This window comes from Gavialis gangeticus, unplaced genomic scaffold (assembly GCF_001723915.1).
Source record: "Gavialis gangeticus isolate Ggan-Ray unplaced genomic scaffold, GavGan_comp1, whole genome shotgun sequence".
Classification (NCBI taxonomy): domain Eukaryota; kingdom Metazoa; phylum Chordata; order Crocodylia; family Gavialidae; genus Gavialis; species Gavialis gangeticus.
In genome coordinates this window covers 42,930,363-42,936,559 of record NW_017729026.1, presented here as the reverse complement: position 1 = coordinate 42,936,559, position 6,197 = coordinate 42,930,363, and the positions used below count along the sequence as shown (strand labels likewise).

General features: G+C 42.2%; 2 long non-coding RNA genes across 2 annotated transcripts in view; both read left to right on the top strand.

The window, feature by feature from the left end:
• Positions 1–5,138, top strand: part of LOC109299665 — an 18,290-nt gene extending 13,152 nt beyond the window's left edge. Inside the window, exons 3-4 of the long non-coding RNA XR_002097951.1 lie at positions 1,937–1,940; positions 5,128–5,138. This is a non-coding gene — a long non-coding RNA (uncharacterized LOC109299665). The remainder of the gene's footprint in view (positions 1–1,936; positions 1,941–5,127) is intronic.
• LOC109299662 overlaps positions 1–6,197 on the top strand; it is a 473,863-nt gene that overhangs the window by 342,752 nt on the left and 124,914 nt on the right. The window lies entirely within an intron of this gene.

The window sequence follows — 6,197 nt, the reverse complement described above, 5'->3', positions numbered from 1 at the left end:
CCTAGCCTCAGTGCACAGTGTTTTGATATGGGCTTTTACCTCCTGAGTGGAGGAGATATACCAGCACAGAGGATTTTGGCAACCTTTTGCCACAATGCCGGACAGAGACTGCTGAAATTTGGTTTGGACACTCTTTATCCGTGTTAACTGGGAGATGCTGAGTTGGGTGTAGGGGAGGTGGAACCCTGAGACATGGGACCCGTGGTATCTGTGTGAAGGCTGTTTGAGGGCATGGAAGATCAACCTCTCTATTTTCTGTAACACTAAAGACATGGCAGGCAAGAACTTATAGCACCCACGGAGATGCCTGAATCAGCAAACTGTCTACACACTGGAGAACAAATACACCCTCTCTGAGCAAGAAATCCCACTGATCATGAAAGGACAAGCACGGCAGGTTACAGTGAGCTCTCGTGGGCTGGGTCAGAAAGCCTGCCCCTGCAACAACTCACCAAAACTCCCTATGTTGGCTTTGGGTCAACAGGGAGTGTTTGGGAGCAGGATTTATGTGCAAAGATGAGATCATGGGGTAGTGACAACTTGGGGCTAGGGCCCAAGCCAAACTCTCTCTCTGCATGCCCCTGCCCTGTGCGGGATGGTGTGTATATGGTGGTGTGTGGCGAGGGGCTGCCTGGGCACTAGGATATCCAGGGGTAAAAAAAAAACCCATGGGGAAAAAAGGGGGAATGGTGAATGCACCACTCAAAACCAGAGCCTGACCATCCGGAGCCATAATGTGGCTGCTGGCCAGGCTCCACATAGCAGGATTGCTGCTGCTGCAGCTCCAAGAGGCCCTCAGGAACCCAGGAAAGGCTACTAGGGCTAGTCCAGTGCTGGCCCCAACCTCCCCTACCACACCTGGGGTAACTTGCCATGTGCCAGAGGGTGTGTGGCACAGGCATTCCCTGGGGACAACTAGAAGTGGCACAAGGTGCAGTCTGCTAGTTGTCCCCAGTAAACCAAACATCGACACCATGTGTGGATGTGGCTGTAGTGGTTAAGGCATTAATTTAAGAGGGAAGAGTTCTGCCTTCTCTCCGCTGAACTGTTTATATGTTTTATTCAATGACTCATTTTTGCAAAATACTGAAACAGCAGTGGGTGAGAACAAGAGTCAGAACCTGCCAAATGTGTGGAACATAATTTTTTCCCATATATTCTAGGATTGTAAATGTCCACGGCACCTACCAGAAAACTATAACAAACATATAACTCATTGAATGCTGAAATACATTAGTTTTATAAACCCAGTCCTTAAGCTGGCAAGATATTGTATGGTTTGTACAGCACTAAGCATAATTTGACTCCTATAGGCTTTCCCAAGGGAACTTCTTAAATGCTGCGTCAGAGTACCTCCATTATATCCTTGAGTTCTTTTATGAAAAGTGTGGTATTTCCCCACTCCAAAACCTTTCTTTCCTGCCTTGTATAACCTAGGACCTTTCTTGAGCAGAACCAGTTAATAATATTAAATAAAGCCTGACTGCTTTTGCAATATCTATAATCATTCACTTAAATCTTCAGTTGTATTTTGGTGAGCCCAATGCCACTAATATGCCAGGTCAGCTCTGAGAATTCCAGTTAAATGATTATGGATGGGCTTTTTAGTATGACATGATTAATATAACATATACTAGTTCTTTTTTCTCTAAAATAGATGGAGTATTAGTATGCTTGTTATACGAGTATAATGACTAACTTCCAGATTGTACTATATTAAGTGTATTAACAAATATGTAGAAAATGCTGGAAGTACCTGTATTATTGTTGCTATGTACTTCCAATAACATTTTCAGTTTCTAAGATCCACTCCCTTTTTCCACCTAAAAGAGGGAGTGAAAGATAATACCTATAGAAAGGGGAGTTGGTAAAAAGTTACAATCAAAACTGAAAAAACCACAGACCTTCAGCCAATGGAGTATGGGTAACTGGATAGATGGGTTTCCTCTTCCACACTTTTAAGAATTCCAAAGGTGTGATCCTAGATCAGGAAACAACATGTAAGAGCCAAAGAAGAGAGGGCTGCAAACAAGGAGAACTTGAGTGCTCATAAGTTCAGAGGGATCATGAATAGACAAACAATTCTTTTCTTTTTCATCCTTCAGACTGCCTATATATTCAACATTATTTGGGAAGCAGTATCTTATGGGAAGTTGCTTTTCATTGGCACCCAATGGAAGAAAATATTATGGTACATTGCTGAAATACCCCAGGGTAATGTTTTCTCTCATCTGAACTGTTATAACCCTGCATGGAATCTGTCATGGTAGGAAATTAGCCTTCTGAGAAGTTTTTAGGCTACCAGAATATCTATATCATATAGATATAAACCAAAGACGACAACTTTCCTAAAGTGCACAAAGAAAACCAATAGGATATGCCATCAATACTGCAAAGGAGACCTGTTCAGTGTTAGACTTATGGTCCATGTTAGCTTCAGGGCTAGGTACAGACGGTCTAAAAGCCTGAGGCAGAATTGATCTACGTTACTCAGTTTTCTGAAAGTATCACGATTTAGATCAGTAACGAACAGAGCACACAGTAGCCTTTTGTGGAAGGGGGTGGAGGGAGTAAATCTTAGACTGGGTTCTGACATTTTTAAACCAGTCTGTGTGTTTCAGACTTCTGTTCTGTTATGGGGATAGTCCAGTTTTGTGTACTTTACTTCTGTTCTGTTACAGGTACAGGCTGGTTTCTGATCACTTATACACGTAAAAGTTTAATGTCTGTACCTGGCCCAGAGGTTAAGTGTTTATCTGAGCTTTAGAGGTTAGTTGTTACCAGTTGTAAGCAAGACAGAAAGAAACTAGTACCTCTCTCTAGTTGTAAGTCAGGCAAGGTAGTGACATTTGTACTTTTATAAGTTACCAGAAACTGGTCTGTAACAGAACAGAAGTTCAGCACACACAGACTGGTTTAAAAATGGTGGAACCTGGTCTAAGACTTACACCCCCACCCTCACCAAAGTGCGAATGTGTGTTGTGTTCACCACCGATCTAAACTACAACGCTTACAGAAAACCATGTAACTTAGATCAATTCCACCTCAGAGTTTTTGAATGCCTGTACTTAGCCTTAGATTACACTTCTAACTTAGAGAAAGGTACCTCAAACTCTTTCAAAATATATCACAGGGGGCAAAAATCCAGCCAGCTGAAAACACCTTCAGCCATTAAGTTCTGCTGAACCATTTGACAAATCTTTGCTTGATAAATACAGTAAGCTTAAATGATCTGTGAGGGGAGCTTATATATTTTTAAATAGTAATGCAAGGATACTGTGCTTCCCTCTGTTGTTTCATGCTTGACAATATGGCTATCCTTCCTGACAGCTTGACATGATGTTAGTTATTTTAAGTGTCAGATGAGAGTGGCTGATGCCACGGTACTGCAGTGCTCACATTTGTTGGAAAATTAGATAGTGATCTTTAAAAAACAGCTGCTTAAGCCTCTGACTGCCTAGGTTTTCTATGCTGGTGTGTAATTTGAGTGAGCAGTAGCCAACATGCCTGAGGTGTTAAGAGAATGATGCATTTCCTATAGGCATGAATATTCTTAAATAAAACAGGAACACCTTACTGTCATTTGTTGTATTTCAGAAGGATTTTTTTAAAGGAAATGGAAGCCAATTAGCCCGGAAGTTTAACCTCTCTTAGCTTAGCTTCTTTTATGAGAGCTTTTTAACCTTTTAAATAAATCATTTTCTTTTATTCTTTCTTTTCTCTCCAGTCTTTGAATCAGTTCCTAGCATTTCTCACGCTGGGCCTAAGGAGCAGGCTGCTTAAATTCAAGAATGATTCTGAGGGGATAAAGTGTACAAGATTTTGAATTCTTGCCATAAGTCCCTGGCAGACAGCCAGAAAACCTCAGAGGAATAAGGCTAATGAAGGGAGGGTAAAGAAGATCTGGAGTGTGGTTGGTAATGCAGTATTCATTTAATTGGGAGCAGGTATCAGTGCAAACTTCTCCATTTTAATTGGAAAAGGGAAGGGGGCTGTTAAGGAGGAAGGGGAAAAATAAGAATGCATAAAGTTCTCAAGCCGAGAAGCCAAAGGCAGCCCTGTATATGGCAGAGAAAGAACTCAATTTAGGGCAATTTGCTCTGCAAGCTGGGCTGCAATCTCCCCTGGGGATAGGGATGAGGAAGAAAATGAAACCAAAAGAGAACTTGATAAAATCACCTAGCACAGACAATCTCAGTAGAATAGGTTTTACTGAGTTAAATCTGCCCCAATCAATGTGATTCTTTTCATATAAGTTACAAATAAAAAGCCACAAGATTACAATAAAAATCGAGGATGTAGTGCTGCTGATGTTGCACATGGGAGTCTTAAGGACTTGTTGTGGAATATAGGTTTTTTGCAACCATTGTGTTTGTTTTTTCTTTTCAACCAGCCAGGAGAAGAAAACTCATCTTTGCCTCCTCCCTAACCCTTTATTATCTTTAAATGACGGGTACTGGTAACATGTGAACCTCATTGAGCTTAATTTTCAATGCAGTGTAGGTCTGAGCCTGCTTTAGTCCTGAAATTTGCTAAACTTGAACTCAATCTTGATTTCTTATTAAAAGACCTAAGGCATTTTTGCATGCTCTTTTTTACTTTAATGCATGACAGAAGAAAGTAAAAACATGAAAAGCTGCTTTCTGCCCCTAATATCTGCACCAGTGCCTGTGTGAAGGTGATAGTAAGCACGTGGCAACTCTGGATCCACTGGAAAGGCTTTGTTTGCTATCCTCTACATAACATGTATGTGTGCAAACACCCTGCCTCTGTAAATTCAGATGTTGAAAATATGGGTGCATCCAAAACAATTACCAGGACAGTTTTATGTTCTGTATTTGGAGGCCAGTATGAGGTGGGATTTTCTGTTGTCGTTCACAAATGTAAAATGAACTCTACGTGGATAAGGACCTCCCTGGAGGCAGAACTAGTACAAGCTCTGAATGTCCCTGGTAGACAGCTGATCTTATTGTTTCTGAGAGGGTTGAAGTAGTTACTATAGGATAATTAGTGAACCAGCTAGGGGGCATGGAGGGAGATATGTCAGGGTATTTCTGTGAAGAGAAGTCATGTGTTATATGCAGTTTTGACAGAGTTACTGGGGGAACAAAGTTTTGGAGTAAGAAGAAGAGACAGGTGGACAACTAGAAGGGGTTGTTTGCTCAGGAAATGCAATGCCACTTTGGGAGAAGTGAGCTGATGGAGGTGTTCTGATTATTTTCTCCCCATACTCCTGGTTCCCTCTGGGCATATCTGCACAAGACATTTACTGTGGAGTAGACTAATTAGTACAACAGTAAACATCTTGCATCTACACATGCAGCCCTATTAGGCTGCAGGAAACTAATTAACTGTGCAGTAGGGTAGTATGTGTAAATACAGAGTTTTTGCGTGCAACAGCACATGTAGATGCTGACCCAGCTGGATCAGGCACAAGGGTGTTTCAACGTGTGGGCTGCCTGCAGGCTAGCCCTGCACTGGAGCACCCTCATGCCCCAGCCAGCCCCTCCACAGTATTTCGAACCATGTTGGACCAGCCCTGGGCTGGCAGGCTCACCCCTAGAGCCCCTTGCCAGCCAGGGCTGCTCCAACCTGGCTCAGTGTGCTGTGGTCCTGGGTGCACATTCAAACGGCGTGCCCAGGAGCAATAAATTTTGATGTGATGCACACCAGAGTTTATTGCTGCATGCTAATAGCACATGTAGATGTGCCGTCTGCTACGTTCTCTGCTGGCTGTCTCAGGGAAAGGCATGGACCATCAAAATGGATCATAGCCGGGTGACATATGTGGGCACTGCTGTATTTTTATTCTTCAATTTACTGCTGACAATGGTCCCATGGCTCTAAGTGTACCAAAGACTGTGCCACAATAGGTTTACCATCTTAGAGAGAAAGAGATAGGGGCAGGGCAAGAATAATGGCATATTGGAAATCAAGGCAAAGATGTACTTTCAGATCTTCTTGTAAAGCTGAAAATAATGGTCGGGCAAAGAAAACGAATGAGAAAATGGGTGTCACACAGCTTAAAAATTATCACCCTGTTACAGGTACAACTTTTGCTCTTTTTTTTTTTTTTTAAACATTCAGGCTGTTAGAGAGCTTTCCATTTCTCAGATTGTGCCAAATGATCAGGCTTTGGATTTGAGCTCCCAAGTGCAATGTAGGTGGAACTTCATACACTTGGTATTCTAAAGCAT